Here is a 20,014-nt window from a genome sequence, read left to right as displayed (position 1 = left end):
GTGATGACACCATAAAAAGTACCAAGGAAATCCATATAACTGCGAATTTATTCATATTATACTTTTCTGCAACAAAAAAATATTTATTCCAATAAATTATATAAATATGTTTTACTATGTCTACGAGGGGGGAATAAATTCTTTTACGTGTTTTTAACGATGTAATATATTTTGAGTGTCCTTTTTGTCCTCCGGATCTGACTGCGAACTCCTCACTAAAATTCACTGAGAAATTGAATTTCATAACTGCTCTATTAAAAATTCAAACACTAAAATAAAACAATATATAAATAACTATTTTGAGGAATTATACTCACTGCAATAACGTTATTAATTGTAATTTCAACTTATAAATTTATAGTTTAGTAGAAATTATTAGTTCTGGGAAGCTCGCGACACACAAAAAATTGTAATATAACCGTTTTCCCAACATGACAATATATATAAAGAAGTTGTTAGAAATTCCAAGCACTGCGCAACTAATGTTTGCTTTTATCTGTATTTATATTTGGATTTATATAATTCTACTGAATTATTCATAGAGTATTGGTGATTTATTATTAAAACTATGGGGGTTAGTCGCTTAATAAAAAGTTTCATGAGGTCCTAATAGAGTTTTTAAATAAGTTATCAATTCTGTATATTCCTGAGTTAGAGCCGGTTTCACACAGCAATTTTGATATATGACCGAACCGTCTGTAAACAAACCATTATCATTTTACTATTTCATAAAATTGATATTATTTCATTTCATATTTCATTAATTTATTAACGGTATTATTTTATAATGGTTAGTATTTGAAACCATCGCTTAAAATATGATTTCAGGTTTCTTACGATACGTCACCATGGGATGTTACAACCAGCCGCCATATTGTCTTACGGGGAAAATAGTGTATTAAAATTATGGTTATATTGGTGTTTCATTTTGATGTTTATTGGTCAAAGATATTCATTTGAATCAAAAAGGCGTTTGAAACAATCAATTCTCTATAAACAAATGTATAGACTGGTAGACTGTGACCACAGAACATATCCAATATATGTATCCATACTCTTAGGGTATGTTTAGTTACAGTGAGTGGTAGTCACAACTACTTCTGTCAAAAAATTGGCGGGAACCGGTTATTGAAAAATTAAAGTCTATTTTTTGATAATTCTACGAATAAATCTTTTCGTGATAATCGTGTAACTGCCTTTTGATATAACTTAGAATAAGAGTCATTTACTTTTGAAAATACATAAGAAGAAATACATGGTACATATATTTATTTAAGTTGTTATAGCCACATCGAATTTTCTATTTATTTGCTAAATATTTCATAATTATAGTTCTTGCATCAATTAACATAAAAGACATTAAAGGATTTAATGATAAACATGTTTAACATATCGGTATATTAAAGATACAAACAGTTACTCTAAACATTCGATTATCAATGTAGTAATAGCTTCTCCATACGGTAGGATTAAGTATTGATTGCGTATACGGATAAATTAGATGATTAATCCCAGTTATCTTGCTAATTAATCGATTTTACATAGCAAGAATAAATGTTTGCTTAGATTCTTCAATAGTTCATTAATAGTACGAGGTCTGGTAAAAATTACGGTTCTCCTTTTTCGTAGTAGGATATCTATGAAAACTATATGTTGGAGGAAGAAAAAGAAATTTCATCAGTTTTTATTTAGAGTTTATTTACTACCAACAACATAAACTTTGAAGAACAGCAAAGGAAACAGGATCATTCTGATTAAATTTATTATTTATGTTGATTTTTCCATAGCAGATGGCTTTAAGTATTTATTTCGGAAAAATAAACCGTAAATAGTATAGACATTTGTACACAAATTGAATGAGTTATATGCCGAAAACTACGGTATACATTTTACAATGAATATCAATAGAGTAGATTATTTTTATTAATTTAGTTTTTATAATTCACATATCATTCAAATAAAAAGATTTCTTCTTCTACAGAATAGCCTAGTTATTATGTAACTAGTAGATGGCACTGTTAAAATATATTTTATTGACATTGCCACCTTTAATTTTCTTGAGAGGTACACAAAAAATAAAACCAAATTTTTAGATAATGGTGATAAATAGATCAGTGATGAAAATTTTCAAGCAAAGTGTATTTAGAAAATGATTCTATATTCTTATTTTATTACATCAAATGTCAAATATTGATTAAATTTAGTGCGGGAATGCAGGTGCTCGTAGTGTAAAATTGATATTTTGGTATTCTAAATCTTTTTGCGAAAATTTATCAATTATACCAACTTTTCAGTGTGTTTTTTAAGACGGGTCCATATGACTTTTCGCAGTGATTTTAATAATTAATCTTTTATACACAAATGAAAATGGCATTGAGAACAAACGTCAGGTAAGATGTTGTGATATTTTATAGGTTAGATTTATATATCTCCTTTTCATCTGTACGTCTCCTAAATATATATTATGTTATTACTTTTTTCAACAAGAATATGGAATTTATAAATTTTGATTTCTAATTAAAGATTATTTTATTAAATAATGTCATTGTTGCGAACAGGTACCTCAGTAGATATTAATAGACAGTCAGATGGCTGATATTTGCAACTTGCATGCTCAAAATGATTTACTTGTTCCTTATTAAACTGGTATGTGGTGATTTTGCTAGAAATTAGTGAAAATTGATTATGGCGTCATTAGATACAAAAAGTTTTGCTAATTGATTTAAATATTTCATGATTTTTTAAATATTTTCATCAATTTTTGTGTCTAAAATGTTGTAATGTTATATATTTAGGGTTATTATACTATTAATAAATGGAAGTATAAAAAAATTGGTTGATAATTATAATGGAAAGAACAGTAAAAAATATGTGAGAAAATAGAGGATATTAATAATTTAGATCCTGTTACATATAAAAAAATGCAAATCTAGTAAATGGGAGGAGGAGGAACCAAAACCGCACTAAAAAAGTTTCTTTTTATGAGGTATCAAAACTGAAAATCATAAAATAGTCAGAACTTAATAAAAAGATAAATTAGTAGTCAACTTCTAAGGAAACGTAAGCAAATCAGATTGTGAATAATGTTTTTAAGTCAACAAAAATGTATGTACCTATTTAAAAATGGGATAGTGCCAAAAGAAATATGAATAGAATGAATAAGATTAAAAATGAAAAATTTGGGTAGAAATGTTGAAAAAATTAAATGATTGCTTTGTACTAGAGCTGTTTTTCATTACAACTGTCATTACAGACAGAATTGTACACGCACATCTATTTTTCTTCAATATAACCATGAAGGTTCGAGGCATTTGAGATATTAATTATCTTATACCCTATGCAAAGAGGTTTGTCACTAATGAGCTGAGAAAAATCTTTGTAGTGCCTTGAAACTTCTATTTGATAGCCAAGCTTTGTTTCTAATATCTCTAAATAGGGGATAGTCACTGAGTGCTAAATCAGATCAGTAAAGTATGTGGCCAATGACCCTCACTTAAACTTTGGTTGATTTGTCACATCGGAAACATGCAATAGTGCATTGGATGATAATCCTGCCAAATTAGAGCATGGGACTTGCTTTACTATTGTTTTTTCCCATCCCATGAAGTTAATATGACTTTCTATTCCAAAATACTGAAACATTTCTACCAATCTTCTTTGGTCTCTGATTGTTTGAGCTTTTGAGTAACTATTTCCCTCAGTATTATACCTTATGAGAGATATTAGTGGTTCTCTTTAGAATCTAATGGGTACAAAGGCTTAGGTATGTTAGTTCGGTTACTATAATTTTATACAAGGAAGATTGTGAAATGTCTGCCAATTCTATGAAAAATTACTAACATATAGAGTATTGATGTTTCCAGATTTATTCACCTGTAGCTCGTCGATGACTAAAGGATTGAACTATTGTTAGTTGTAGCGCAACCCCATAACATGCAAACCTCCCTCCTGCAAATAAGCAGTTGAATTATAAAACAAACGGAATTGTTTTAAGTACAGTGGAGCGTCGATAATCCGAACGTCAATTATTTTGAATATGTAAAATTAAACAAAAAAAAAAATTATTTTTCTCACTATGTCTATAACAGAAGCCAATGTATTAGTTTATTTAGAACTGTATACTTAATTTATTCATCGCATTTGATTCTGCGAAAGTTATTGTTTTATATATCCCTTTTCCCAAATAAATAAAAATTTCGATTATCCGAACTTTTGATTATCTGATCACACAGAGGGATGTTCCACCAAACCTCTGTCATTTCGACAGGTCCTCATCCTATTTTGGGTCTTAATTTCGCACTTAGACTCCTTCCTCTCGAGTTCTATGGGAGATTATGGGAAGTTTTATCTTTTTGTTAAGAGTTAGCCTGTTGGCTACACACTCTTGGCTTCTTAGTAACCACCTCTAACAACATTAGTTCGGGTAATCGACACTCCACTGTAGCTGTCGGTAGTTTCACCATCTGCATTTTTATTTGCGAACCAAAGGCTTAGGTTTTCTGCCTTATGCGATGTAATCTGTAAAATGAAATTTTGAGATGTGTTCAAACAATAATAGGTGGGCTGAAAAGTTGATTGGTTGCCATAAAAAAACCTTTTTTTTTTCATAGTATTAAATTTTATTATTTAATATAGTTAACTTTGAATGATAAGACGCTTTTGGTGTAAAATTTCTGTACACCAAGTATCAACTTGAGGTTTGAAGACTGGAAACACTCGCTGTGGGCTAGATATGGAGAATACGGTGGATGCGGAAGCAATTTGAAGATTTATTCATGCAATTTTCCCATAGTAGTAGATTTCTTCTTTTCCACGCTATGTAGGAGTCTCCATTTATGGGTTTCTTCCTTTTTAAGATAGTTAATGAATATTATACCATGCGCATCTGAAAATACTGATGGCCAGATGATTTCTAGGCTTTACTACGTTTTGGAGGCGATTCATCACGATCAATTCATTCGGCCGATTTTCGATTGGACTTCGATGTGAAATGATAGAGCTAAGTTTCGTCATTTGTCACATACGGACGGAAAAAATCGAGTTAATTGCGGTTAAACAGCTCCAAACAATGCTCAGAATTATCAATTTGTTCTTGTTTTTGTTTCATTGGCTTGATAGAGACTAATTGTTTAACAGAAATCGTCTAAGGCACAAAATGAATTATTATCGTATTTTTTTCTAGTTAAAAATACTATTAAATCGTTGAAAAGTTTTTGCGAATATAAATTACGATTTCGTGCCTGATGCTTTATTAATGTATGCTAAAAAATATTAACCTACGAATTTTCCAGTCTACCTATTATTCTATATATATCAATTCGATTATTCCCTGTATATGGTTGGAAAAAATAAGGGGAGGACCAATAAGAAAGTTTATTTAAGATGTAATTATTGAAAACTACTCTTAATACGATATTTCCAAAAAGTTCGTAGATTTTATTTTAAATGAATAATAATAGTTTAACCATAGATGGGGTAAATGTTACCCTTTGAATGTTAGATAGAAAGGATGTCAAGTGGTTGATTCTATTTCGACCTGTACATTTACAGCATCGAGATGAGTTATTTTATTGATTTTGTTTTTAATAGGAATGATTCGAAAAGTAGGTAGCGCCGTTCCAACCTTTTAATAACAAATATAAATCGATTCTGCACGTGCGATTTCATTTGATACGATTTACAAAAAAAAATTTTACATGTTTACAATTTATGAAAGTCTATTTCCTTTTTATAACAGTATCTCGTATATTCTATAATGTAGCTACAATTTGGAAACGCGACCAAAATTCGTGGAACCATTCGCAAAAATCCATTTAGCATCCCCATCGCGGCGTGCTCTAATACCCTTAAATTCGTAGAATCGTCCCGGTACAGTGTTCGTTCGGTCGGTTACGGAAAAATTATAAAATATTCACGTGGAAACGGAAAATTTCCTCGAAAACTGTTTTAATACAAATCCGCTTATTATTGATGTCGATTTAATCGACGGAGTTGACGAGATGACAGCATATAAATGTGAAAATGTACCGATATCGATCTAATTTTCCTCAACCCGAAAAATTGTTTTCTATTTATTATAGTACGTAGTGCCATCCATGAGTTCTTAACCTAACATAGAAAGAAAAGGAAATTCATAGTCGCTTTTATCCCTTAATTCACCCATGTGAAACTATTCACGGATTTCTACCGCCAGGGCCGGATTAAGATTTATAATGCCCGGGGCTAACATAATGACGGAGCCCCCTTAAGGAATTCGAAAACCCGGAAAAATTCACAAAATAATATCAATACGTTAGATTTGTGGTATCAACACATCAAAAAATACAGAATGACCTCAAAATGATGGGGCCCTCTTGGACCTGGGGCCCGGGGCTATAGCCCCCCCAAGCTCCTAGCTTAATCCGGCTCTGTCTACCGCGAATCTTTTTTTAAAAAATAAACTAAACATGTTGATATAGGAGACATATATAATAATCATTTTACTACAAAAAATTGAAGATTAACAGGTTTAAAAATGTTAGAACACGTATTTCTGTACATATTGAAATATATCCTGAATCGGAGATCCAAGAAATGAAAAAAATTATGCAACTATTGCAAGGTTCACCTAATTAAAAAACATCGAATGAAATTTTGGCGAACGCAGCGCATTCACCAAATATTAAATCGAGGCAGAATCGTTAACAATTTGGTGGATGCGTGTTCGCCAAAAATTAATTTTTTATTCGCGATAAATTGCCGAGAATGTGAAAGAGATTCATTCACAAATATACAGGGCGTTGTAAATAGAATAATTTATTTTCTACCGACGTTTTCTTACCTTGTACCGAATATTTCGAAAGGTTGTTTTACATTCCGATGTATCACAAGCTTTGTTCGCGAATTTGATTCAGAATTATTTCGGAGACGAGATCAGATGTTTTTTGTTATTTATTTAATCATCCCATTTCTAATTTTTATGTTTAAGTATACTCGTATACAATATATATATATTCCAAGTATCGGGATGAAGGAAGGCAGTGATCGCAGATCCGAATTAGGTCGGTCAATGGGTCAACCACCTCTTTCCAGCTTTAACCCACTTTTGGGAAACGAGACCGTGTTGCACAGAAACGAATATAACTGTAGAGGTGTGACACGTTTTTCATTTTTACTTTCAAATACGCGAAATTATCGTTTACAATTTTATATTCTTGAATGGAGAATAACCAAATGTTACCCTCATAGGTTATCCTATGAATAAATTATAAGAACCGGCTCTGAACGACATTTGTTTCCGTCGTATAGCAACACTGCTTTCGAGCTAGTTTTTGAGAAGTCGATGGACAATCGCCAGTGACAGTAGTTAGAGCGAATCATGTTCTAGGCCACTTTGACAGCTCGATGGTACATACCATCCAGTTCTTGGTAATTGAAGGTCGCTTCGGGCACAAGCTCGAATCCCAATCCAACGCTTTTCGACTTTTTACAAAATTTAATTTCACTTCTTCTAAAATTTACCAGAAGCTCCGCCGAAGACACCGTATGTCTTCACTTTCAATTACCAAGAACTGGATGGTATGTGCCATCGAGCTGTCAAAGTGGCCTAGAACTTGATTTGCTCTAACTACTAGTGACATGGATTATATTCAAAATTCAATAAATTAATCACTGCAGAAATGTTATTAGAATAGACTAAATCATCTGCTTTAGAAAAGTAAGGTTCCATTTAATCGTTGCGATGTAGGAAATAAGAAATTTTCGTACCAGCAGAAAGTAAGTTTCAGTCGCTTAATCTAGACCCCAAAATCTGAGTTTGTTTTTTAGACAAATTCAAAATTACGTACTAAATCATTTAAATCACTTTGTATCAAAAAATGAGGTTCTTTTGAAGTTAACGGTCTCTTGGGTTGGTCTTATCGGGTTCCCGAATCTGGAGGCTTTAGCGCAAGCAGTTTGGCACTCCGTAGGATTGGTCTGTTGATCGATTACAAGTTTGGCTATTGGAAGGTGTGTTGGAAGGTTGTGACACCTTTTCTTTGAATCAAACTTATAAGATCTTTTGGTTCCGTCCAAATCATTGGTGTACCAAAAGACAAATGTCTAGATTCTTGTTTAGTCCAACCTAATAGAAGTCTCATACATGTTACCCAACACACGTGGGCCGTTTATTTTTCAATCTCCGTGCGACTGCGAAGCTCACGCACTACACACTCCGCCATTGTTGACATTCAGGCGTCAGTCGGCGTTGTGCTACAGCCACGTAAACATGTCCGCCATTATTGATGCTCCCGCCAAATGTGACTTGCGAAGTGTGATTCGTTTTTTACAGGCTGAAGGCCATACTGATGCATAAATCCATCGGAGAATGAGTCCCTCTCCATCTCCCCATTTACCCAATTTACTCAAAATCGTGATATCGAAATTTAGGACTGTCCACAGTTGAATATTCTGTCAATTTTTCAGTTCCAGACGATTGCGTACTTTGATTGTTTTTGATTTGTGTTGATGTGAATCCTTCTTTAGTCAAATACTTTTTTTGGAACGTTTTGAGCGTTTTTTTTCATGCCTTTATAGCGAATATTTAATTCTTTCTTCATCCGGTTTCTACCATCATACCCCACTCTTAAATGGGTATGATGCAAAATCTGAAATATCTCGTTATTTTTTACGCAGTATCTAATAATTTTTTTGGTTTCTTCGATTCTGCACAACATTTTCAATCATCTCAGCATAACTTTCCTTCACGGAACTTACCCTAAGAAAAAATGCAAGCTTAGATATTATTTAGTAAAAACAACATAACGGATTTTCTATGTCAGTGCCCTCTATGGTACGTGTCAGAACCAATATATTTACTTATTTACATATCCCAAAAGAATTATCTACATTTAGAATAAAAATAAACAAAACAAATAGACCTTTGTGGGAAAAAGAAAGAAACAATGTAAATAAACCGCTTGCTATAAAAAATTGTTTACATTCAAACATCAAACGAATCCCGCAATATGCGCCTTCACCGAATTATAAAACTCCATTGCAGTCGGCTAACGGACCCATTTCGCGAAATTGTTCGTAAAATTTTGGGATTTAACACTAAAAAATATTGCTATGAATACAAGCGAGTCAAATATTTCTAATTTTCCTCCCTATCATCGACTTTTGCACATCAGTTTAACTCCAATTGAGTTTTAAATGTAACCGTTGAAAAATAACAGGCCCGCCTCAACAAATTTCCTCTCTTTCTATTCCCATATTTCCAGGAAACGTGCACATATTTCGGTTCCCTATCCTAACGTATCCCGTTGTCTCTTGAGTTTAAATCGTACGAAGAATAGGCATACTGCGCTTTTCTCTTTACTCGGAAATTCTTTATCCGTATTCCGGGAACGGTGATCCCGGAATTAATTCATCTCCCGGTCGTACTTTCGAGTGAAATATACCTTGGAATTCGATCAAGTATCGATGTCTCGTGCACCAGATAAGTGAGGTTATGTTTTCTTTTTGTTTTTACACAAATAACAGCGTTTTTATATGTTTTATTTTCAGTAAGTAGTCGTTTTATTAATGACACTTGAATAATTTTTAGTTTTTTACCAAATCGTGCTTTCATCTAATTTTTGGGCTTTTGAAATTCGAAAAATTCGATTTTTTTTTTGAAAATGTTTGTTTTTAAAACAGATTCATGGAAAAAATTTACGAAATAACTCATTTGAAGATTTCATATGGTTTTATGATTTTAAATATGGTATACATTTGCAAAAGAAACGATAAAACTAAAAATTAACGTGACAAGTATATAATAATAAATTTTTCCAAAAAAAAAACTAAATAAGAATGTTTCAATGATGGTTTATTTTGACTTTAATTCTGTCATTCTGTAAAATCAGTTTAAAATAATTGGTAAGAGTTTTTGACAACATGAAAAAGCAATTTTTTTTTTAGTTTTTACATCTAAAAGAATTTTTAAATCTTTATAACTGAAGTTCTGTTTTTTGACATCTCGTGGTCCGTTAATGCAGTTGGTCCTCAAGATATTTGAACTTCAATTCACTTCATCCCATGCTACAAAAAAGATCAGCGATAATAAGTTTGGCTGATAGATCTATCCAACTGCCAGATTCTGAATGTTGATGTTCAAAAAGCAAAAAGTGCATTAAAGAAAATATTTTTACGGAAAAAAATGATAAACATTATATTCAAGAAAAGGATAAATAGAAACTAAACTCAAAACATCTTTCCTGACCATATGAACAAGGACTTTCCCAAGGAAATAATGAGTTATTGAAATATAAACTAAAATCTAAAATACTCAAAAAAAAAGTATATCAAGGTCCTGGTAATGATTATGACGTCCACATAGGGCAGACATCTCAATATTTAGAAAATAGACTGAACGGCCATCAATATGTTGAAAAAAATTAAACAGCAATAACGAAATATCAAAAAAAAACATACATTCAAGATTCCGTATCTGTTTCCCTTGTGCATTAATCAAGCTTGGAATAAACGGCCCCGCAAAACTTAGAATTGATATTTTCCAGTTTCATTATGGTGTCTTCATTTTGTAGTGTCTTATCAAATGTCTTAAAGATATCTCGTCAGCTCTGAGCGCCCCGATCTGTCCTTTTCATACAAAACGTCAAAAAGTTGCTTTTTGGTCACCATTTTCTCAGTAAAAAATAGTACGACCGCCCAAATCGAGAGACAAAGATAAATTCAAGATCTGCTCAATATTGAGACAGTAGGAGAGCTTGAGAGGTTCGACCAGGGAACCATTGAGCACAGAGGCCTTCATATAGGTTCGTCGTACCTCACTATTATCAGAGGCAGATGTCCTTTGAGAAGCCAATCAGATGCTTCGGTTTGAACCCTTTGATATCATTAGGCAAGTTTGCCCAGGTCGAGTGAGTGCAGGATTTCGTCTTCTTCCAACGGCACTCCGGATCGTCCGTGATGCCCATGGTGTGGAGATGGCTTCTTAGATGGCAGAGTCTGGTTGGAAGTCCGGGCACTAGTCGGATTTCGCGCCTGTGTAATTGGAGCAGTGTGTGAGATGGGGTCCATCTAGGTGTCTCTATCCATCTCTGTCGAGCTCACCTTGCGAGTAGATCGTTTCGCGATGGCAACGCTTTTGGCCACACCAAGGATGGATTCTGGGATCGACGATCCCAGTTTGGCGAGTGAGTCCGCTTCGTCATTGTCTTTGTTTTTCGAGTGACCGGGAGCTTGAGATATTACTAAATTATCAAGTATTTATGGACAGTTATTTGCGTTACGCCTGATCTGATCTGGTCTGAAAATTTTTGTAGATCTACACCAAGTAAAATTATGACAAATTTTGAATAAAATCAACCACTACTTATTTTATTTGTATGCACCAAACCGATAATGTTGCAAGTGCGAGATCTTGCATGAAACAATCTGAAGCTGAACTTCATTTGCGCATGCTTTTTATCAAGAAATATTGCGCCTTGCATTGCATTGCACGTTGTCTTGCATCATGTCAAGCGGTCTTAACACCTCTTACAACTTTTTAATTCTATAATTAAAATTGTTGTCACGAATTAGTTTTTTTCCCAAAACATTCAACGCTTAATAGATAATGAATGGAATCCATTAATTACCCATGAGAAGTACCGTCCACAAAAGTCCTAACCGACCTGACGAGTCGACTGTTAGAATATATCTATCTATAGACGATTTGTCAGTCAACCTTGAAGGGGGTTTGATGAATTACCGTCGAAAAAAAAAACGGTAATGAAATCCGACTTCGTTTATCGGTGTGCAATAAACCCCCTTACCTCCCACACGTGCCTGTCATCACCCCAAAGGAGGATCGTCCTTGATGGTCCCGCAATATCCTTGAAGTGAATCAATGCAGCACTTGCGATCTCTCGAATGTTATGTCGGCCCGTTGGTTGTTGTGAATAACGGCTCGAAGCACGTTAGTCATAGTAGGCACGCGATATTCATGCACGTCCCACGTACAAATAACAATAAAAATTGCAAAAAATATTTTAGTGTTGGGTATTTTGAACATTTCCAGTAAATAAAATTAAGTGTAGCTTGAATTTTTAATCGGTAGATTGAAATACTGTTTTCACTACAACTACACTGACTGACTCGCGTTCCGATAACCAAGTCTTCAGACACTGGAAGTAAACTGAACAAAAATTACTCTTTAGTAGTACTTTGAAAGAAAGAAAAAATACAGAAGAGACGATTCAGAGTTGATCAGAAACTTGGACAGCTTACAGCAAAGAAGAAAGGTCGCTAACTTGGCCGTGTTTTACCAATACTACCACGCCAAATGCTCTTTCGATCTGTCTAATATGATCCCATCTAGAGCAGTCTTTGCAAGACCTACTCGACAGGCAGACGTGGCTCATGAACAACGAGATAGCCTGCAGATTTATCGGGACTCATTTCTTTGGAGAAGTACAAACCTGTGGCTCGTCTTTCCCGAGCATTACAACCTACAGAAGATCAAGATCAATATCCACAGGCATCTCCCCACTGCAGTATCTGAACCAAGTTTTTGATTGGCCAGCACGATCTCTCGATCTGACGCCCTTAGACTTTTTTTTTGTAGGGGTATGTCAAAAGTATACAAAACTAAACCCCTAAACTTGATGACTCCAAAAGACGAAACAGACGAAGACGATTGGATACTGAGTTAGAAGACATTTCTATACCAAATGAGCATGTCGCCGAGGTGCTCGCGGCGAGCATTCTATTACATTTATTTTTTCATTTTAGTGTAGCGAATTTGTGAAAACTAATATTTCCGAAGCAGTTGAAGATGTTCAGAATTTTCCGAAATATCCAAAAAATAAATAATATACAGGGGATTGTTCCACATAGGCCACACATATAATGTTAAATAAAAATAGGTTAGGTTAAGTTACGTGTAGAAAGTGAAGGAGAAAAAGAAGATTTCATCATTCTATCGAACTCTTGTGTTATTTATATTGTATGATATCACCTTTTAATGACAGATACTAATTGTCAATTTAAGTTTTTATGCCCTAATTCGACACATGCGAATAATCGACACGCCATTTAAGTTTGTTTTGTGGCTTATATCCGATTCGCCGAAAGTAATGAAAATAGTTTAGGGATCGAAAACGTTTCAGGAAATTAACAGATTACCGTTTTATTTTAGAAATAACCGTATAAAGAGATTAATTATTAAGTGTATCGATTCGAATTTACACTGAAAGGACTGATCAAAATTCTCACTAAAATTTCAGCCATTTTGGATGCTTAGTTTCTGTTTGACAAACGTATAAGTGAGTGAGACAATGTTGGGTAGTGTTTCATACATGACGCCAAGAATCTTGGATAAGGTTTTTGAAAGTAAGCTTATCAAGCCGAACTAGGATTTCTTAAGGGTTGTTGGAGGCTTTTTTGGCGTGGATTTCTACAGTTATACCAAAGTGCGATGTACGATTCCAGATTAAAGAGACTGTTATATCACAAGCAATAAGAGTTTTATAGATGTTGTGTATGTTTTAAACTATTAGGTGATCGGTGAATTATATCTTTGAACATTGGCGTTGTTTCTGACAGCAGATTTTGTAATTTATTTCATTATCTTCGAACCCTGTACATAGTATTTCAATAATCGATAAATTGTTTCGCTGTTTGTAACTAAATGTTTATTCACGATGAAGTCATCGACTGACTCTGATATTGCTGCCATTTTGGATATAATGTTCCTTTGACCTTTTGTTTTACTAGAAAGGTTATTTTCCAGATTTAAATTCAGGGTCATTAACTGTTTCTCAGAAGAAGTGAGTCAGTGAAAGTGTGTCATTCGTGAACAAATTATAGTAGAAAATTAAGGATAATTGATGCAATATTTGGTAGAACACAATAAAATGGAACATACTGATATATTATAGGAAATTAGAAACTGAACTTTGATAACAAAACTCGTACATTTAAAGAATATTCAATTGCAATTGCATGAATTCGAAAATTTGGTATTGTATTGGTTAGGTTATGTTAGATAACCTAACCTTAACGTCACGTCATTCTAGCGACCAATCAAATGTCAACTTCATTATCAAAAATATTTCGCTCTATTTTCAACGTATTTCGTATTTACTTTTTAGACAACCCTCGTACACTAGATACAATTCTTTATGAGTCCACAAAGATATGTGGGGTCTACCGTCTTTGTGATTGAAGACAATGCCTTTCTGTTGATCAATCTGAATGTTTTTTTTTCTATTGTATCAGTCAAAATGATAGTTTTATGAGATTGGTGCAAAATATGATGAACAATATCCCTTTCAATCACAACTACGAGTTTGTGAGGCTTCAACCACGGCTTTTTTCTCACATTATTATCTCATTTTATCAATTTTTCATCTCTCGGGATCATTCTATCCTGTAGTTGTCTAATATTAGCAAAGCTTTTTGTAGCAGGTTCCATATCTTCAGAAATTGTTGTACTGATGCGACGAATTAATCGTGAAACCGTTCTGCGAAGATTTACTTGATCATCCACGCTCTGCTCTAGTTTTTGTAGAGATATATTTGAGGTTTTAAATTATTATTGTATTTGTTATGTATACTTTTAGTTGGCTTTAGAAAATCGTTAAAACGGCTCGTTCTCAATTTAATAATGAAGATTATGTACATTTGCTTTTAATACATGGTGAATTTGACAAAAATTTATGGATAACGTTAAGGTTTAGGTATAGGAAAGTATACATGAATTTCCCTCATTTTTTACCCCTGAATGCATTAAAATAGAAAAAATCGGGTGGTTCTATTAAAAAACATGAGGAATTTGATATTTATGAAGTTAAACTTTGAACACTTTTTATACACACCTTGTATGAAATGAAAATTTTTTCCACATAAATTGACATACGTCTGAGCTTGCTAAAAGCAACCGAATAGAAACTTTTTTCATATCTTTAAGGGTATTCTCGTAAAAAAATAATTTATAAGGGTCTGCAACGGTCAATTTTTTTACAAAAAAATTAATAACTCAAAAAATATGCATTTTTCGACAAGTTTTCATACAAAAGAATACTAAAATTTTACGTAGATTTCAAAAATTTATTAATATACAGGGTGTTCCATTTAAAATAACAAAGTTACAGTCGACTTCCTGTAGAACCAGAAGTCGGTCATCTTTAAAAAGATTTTTGTTAAAAATATCGTATTCGAAAACACAAATTTAGAAATTTTCATGATTTTACTATTAGAATTTTGCCATATAAGGATAGTTTTAACTCGTCGCTGGACACCCTGTATAGGTATTATTACTATGGACTTCCATCGATTTTCAATTACTGGTAAAGAGTGAATCATACAAGATATATATATATATATATATATATATATATATATATATAAAATATTATTATGTACTACAATCATTATTCGTTGTACTAAGAAGAAAAAAAGTTATTTTTTATATAGGAACATTATTTTTTCAAAGATCTATATTAAATTTATTCGTATTGAATATTCTATTCTTTCCACAAATACCTTGAGAATTTTTTTGTTTCATGGCAACATTAGTCATCGGCTAGCTCACAATGAAGACTGCTATAGTTCATTATAAATTCCCTAATCCCTAAAGCTGTGCCCACACTATTTCGATCGACATCATTCGTATTTGTCGAACCATATCGTGTTGATTCGAACCTAACCCAAATTAGGTCGATCTGGATCAAACTTAGACCTCAATTGGACCTTCTTGGTCGGCGACGGTGGTCCAGCTGGCTACAAACCCCGCTAATGATAATTGCAGTAATAGCCAATTGAAAAATTCTACACAGGAAAACTAGTAAGACAATTTAATAAAAAAAAATTATTTTTCCTTAGTTGTAACCTTTCAAAAATATGACACAGTCATTGACATTTTTCTCGTTCCTACGTATTAGAACCAATTCTCAAAAATATCTTTCTTATATCTAAATCAAGATTTTTTTAATTTTTATAACTAAATGTATGTTTTCTTAATTACCATGGTTTGTTACAGCAGTTTTCTTTTTTTATCGTATTGATGTCCTTTTAATCTATTTACTGAATACTGAGACGTCTGTCCTACGTAAACAGCGTCACAATTAAGTACACGGTATATATCACATAATACTTTCTGAAGTAAGTGATCCAGGACTTGAAGAATCTTCTCAATCCAACAATGCACAACAAAAAACTATTTCTAAAGCAATCTTCGTATCCCAAACCAAAGAGCCAGTTAACCTGATCCTCGGAACCTTTCACTACCGCTACAAAAATAATTTGCGTTTGTTCATTGTCTACCTAATTCCTTTGATCATATACATGACCGATTTACAGTCCCACGAGGCGCCTCCTAGAGACTCTCGACAAGAGTCTTTGCGATCAGAGGACGGAAGTGTTAACCATCTACAGTCTCGATTTATCCTATATCCAAGCGAGAAGTCCACATCCTCGTGTAAACTCGTTGAGAGTCCGGATCGACTCCTGTTGTCTATTTTGCCAGATCCAAACTCTCCTCGAGGAAACGCGAATGCGAGAGTGTGAACGGTGTACTCGCCTTCACCCGCTTCGCCTCCTTGTACGTTTTTTTGGAGGCGAGGACGTAAGTATAGATTAAATCGAGAGTGTGGATGGCTGTCACTCACGTTCCGTTCACAAATACTCGTCTCGAGAGCGGCTAGGAGGCGCTACGCGAGAGTCTCGATCGGGTATATGAAGTAAATGGGGCATAAGAAGGATAATACCAATTTATTTTTACCATATGGTGTTATGAACTTAATAGCAAAAAAGCGATTAAGGTCCACAGGTGTTGTTTTAACAATATTTTTGTTTCTGTTCTAATAAAAATGACCCTAAACTTTTCCTATGTGTATTTTATTAATAATATAGTTTAAAATAAAAAATTGGATTAACGATTTATATCAGTTATCGTATATATCGTATACAATTTTTTACCACGTGATTTGTTTCTCTTAAAATGAAAATACTCCGAAATCTGGGGAAAATTTTGTGTTCACGACTCTTATGAATAGTTCGATCGCTGTCAGATCCATTAATTCGCATTCACGTAGTTTCTCACCTGGCTCGATTTATTTCTAAGAAGTTAACCCGATAACTTTCCCAGAAATTTGGCTTTTCCGATAAAAATTCGTTGTTTTATAGTGCGAGACAATTTAGCATAAATATGGGAATAATCGAGAGATTTTAATTGAACAAAATTATTATGTTGATAGTTTATATACGAAAATCGAAAACATTTGACGAAATTGCCTTTCAAAAAATCAAATTCAATATGGTATACCATTATTAAGAGGGTTGCTACAAATATTTATAATTGGATATGGCTTTATTGCTTCTCAAAATATTCTCTATTAAGATCAATACAAATTTGCGTGCGTTTGAACGCATTTCGAAATTGTCGAAGCATTTTTTCCATTACGATTGAGATACCTACAAAACATGTGATTTGAACGCACCAACCGCTTCTTTAGATGTATAAAAACATTAAACTCACAATTTGTTTTTGATCTGCGTGAATAAAATGAAATAATTGGGGACTGTACGGTGGATGTCGCATCAATCCAAAGTTTTGACTGTTCAAAAACGTTTTTGAGTGAACCGGTGGTGATTTGTCTTCTGCTATTAGTTTCCCCGATTTTTCTAACAGTTCTGGTTCTGCTCCGAAGTGCTTCGTGGGCAAACAACTTTTGTTAGATTCGCCTCGTCTTGAAAGACCCATACAGGCGATTGTTGTTTAATATTGGGTCCGTATGCATAGATTCATGATTCGTCGCTTGTCACGATCTTCTGAAGCAACGCGGTGTTACGTAGGTTCTGTTTTTGGTATCTCTAGAAGATGATGATTGCTCTAACTGATTCAGAGTGAGCTCTTTGTGGTTCGAGCTATATTAGTGTATTATACTTGCTCGCGCGTTTGATTGCCCCGTTGCTATGCAACAATTTCAACATCCATCGGTATCCATGTAAAGAAACCTTACAAGGATACCGATACGTATAGCAACAGAGCAACCAATAGCGCGAACGCAACGGTGCAACGCAAGATCTATTATACTCTCTGAAAAGTGTACCTGTACCTTTTTCTTTTCTTTCACCATTCTACTCTACACTACCTTATCCTCCTAAAAGCACCAGAACTCTAGCCTTGCAGAGGACAATTTTTCCTATATCATCGTCAAACCTCAAATATTCCTTACCCCGCATGAATAATGTCCCTATTTCATTTATAAACAACCCAACGGACCACCATTTCTCTCCCAACGAAGAACTCGATTGCATTCATTCGGAGCGACGACTAACTTCTGGAAATACGAGCTGGCGGAACGTTAAGTATCAGCTAATAACCAAAGAAACATCCAAACAGTAATCGGATCATGTAAACTTTGAATTCCTTAGATATTCTAACGAATTCGTCAACTGATATAAACCGTGAAGCCGGTCTTATTTTTTCATATTGATCTATGTTAAAGTTTGGCGGATACGCTGGATAATTTTTCTTAGATCTGTTTACCTATTTTTTATTAATTGTTTACATTATGTTTCGATTGTTTTCATAGAAACAAACAACTAAGAATACCGTTTACGGCATTCTAGAGATTTAAGAATCCGAATTATCTAGAAAGCCGTTGGATATAGATAAGCGATAGTTAAGCAGCCCGAGTTAGTAAATATTTTTAAATGTTTGATATATATTTAATAAAAGTTTTATATACGTTATCGTATAGCAAATAGAGTGCGTTCACAATTATCTTTATGCACGCGTCAGTGTAAGAAATTCTGACCGACGCCTACAAACAAAAGAAATTGCAGTACAAACAGGCGTTTCAGCAACGAAATGTTCCAAGGATCCTACATGAGGATTTAAATATGACAAAAATTAGCGTAGATCAAAAACAGAGTGGAGTAGAGTGTTGTTAGCAATTTTTACAGCTTTGCTGCGACGACCAAGAAAGTGTAATCCAATCAACTGTAACTGGCGATGAAACTATAGTCTTTGACTATAATTTGACATCTAAAAGTGATTCCATGGAGTAGCATCGAATAGTAGAGGATGTGCTATGGAAAGCAAAGGTCAAAAAAACCACCAAAAAAGTGATGATTACAAATTTTGGGTACTGCGAGGGTATCCTTTTGATTGACTTCAAGGAATCAAATACAACTATGAACGTAGCATACTACAATGACTTACTAAGGCGGTAGCGTCAAAATGAGCCGAGGTCTGCGCTTTTCCAAGGCTACGAAGGTGACTTCACAGAGATAGAAAACCCACCATACAGTCCTGATCTTGCCCCGTCGGACTATGTAGTATCATTTTGTTATTATCAATGTTTATTCAGTTGAAAAAAGACAAATTTCGTTGTAAACCGTCCACGTAATTTTCAACACAATATTCCGATCTGCAATTGTTTCATAATAATTTATATTTTCCATAAATGAAGCAGATTCCGCCGGATAGGGATTTTACGTCAAACGGAATTGAAATTCGAATGTTTTTAGCATGTACATTTATTATATTTCAAAAACACAAGCTTTTAATTCGAAAAACCTCTCTCGCATTTTGCCAAATCGGTAGTTGATTTAACTGTATTATAATGCCCGATCGATTTGACAAACAAGAAGCGGCCGTCGTCGGCACATGCCGACATGGATTGAGTCAAGTTCACTGGTTTAGTAGGTCCTTTGAACCTGTGGCGATAACACCAGAAACAGACTGAAGTAAAGTCTCGACGTATCGGAATATCTCACTTTCGATTTTTGTACTCGTGACCGACTGCCGAAAGATTACGGGAATCGGTGATTCACTTTAAGAACGCTTAACGTGTGCTTGTTGTTATTCGTCACGTGAGTATGTTTGTTTTAATAAACATTTATTCATAATAACACTGGTAGACGAAAAAAATGTTATTTATTATTATGAACATTAACCTCGTTAAGTTATCGTTGCTATAAATTTGTCTGTGTTTAGTCTCTCTGTCATTTTTATAGATTCCACTGCAACACCATTCAGGTATGAACCATAAAT

General features: G+C 33.9%; 1 protein-coding gene across 4 annotated transcripts in view; it reads left to right on the top strand.

Moving 5' to 3' along the window:
* The first annotated feature begins 2,035 nt into the window (after positions 1-2,035).
* The window catches only part of LOC130445532 (cAMP-regulated phosphoprotein 21), a 52,798-nt gene continuing 34,819 nt past the window's right edge, over positions 2,036-20,014 (top strand). For 3 of the 4 annotated variants that reach the window (XM_056781198.1, XM_056781195.1, XM_056781194.1), the window contains exon 1: positions 2,036-2,390. The gene's annotated coding sequence lies outside the window, so the exon portion shown is untranslated. The remainder of the gene's footprint in view (positions 2,391-20,014) is intronic. The other variant, XM_056781197.1, reaches the window with a different exon arrangement.

Source organism: Diorhabda sublineata, chromosome 6 (genome assembly GCF_026230105.1).
Source record: "Diorhabda sublineata isolate icDioSubl1.1 chromosome 6, icDioSubl1.1, whole genome shotgun sequence".
NCBI lineage: Eukaryota > Metazoa > Arthropoda > Insecta > Coleoptera > Chrysomelidae > Diorhabda > Diorhabda sublineata.
The sequence above is the reverse complement of the archived record's forward strand: the minus strand, read 5'-3'. Positions and strand labels throughout refer to the sequence as shown.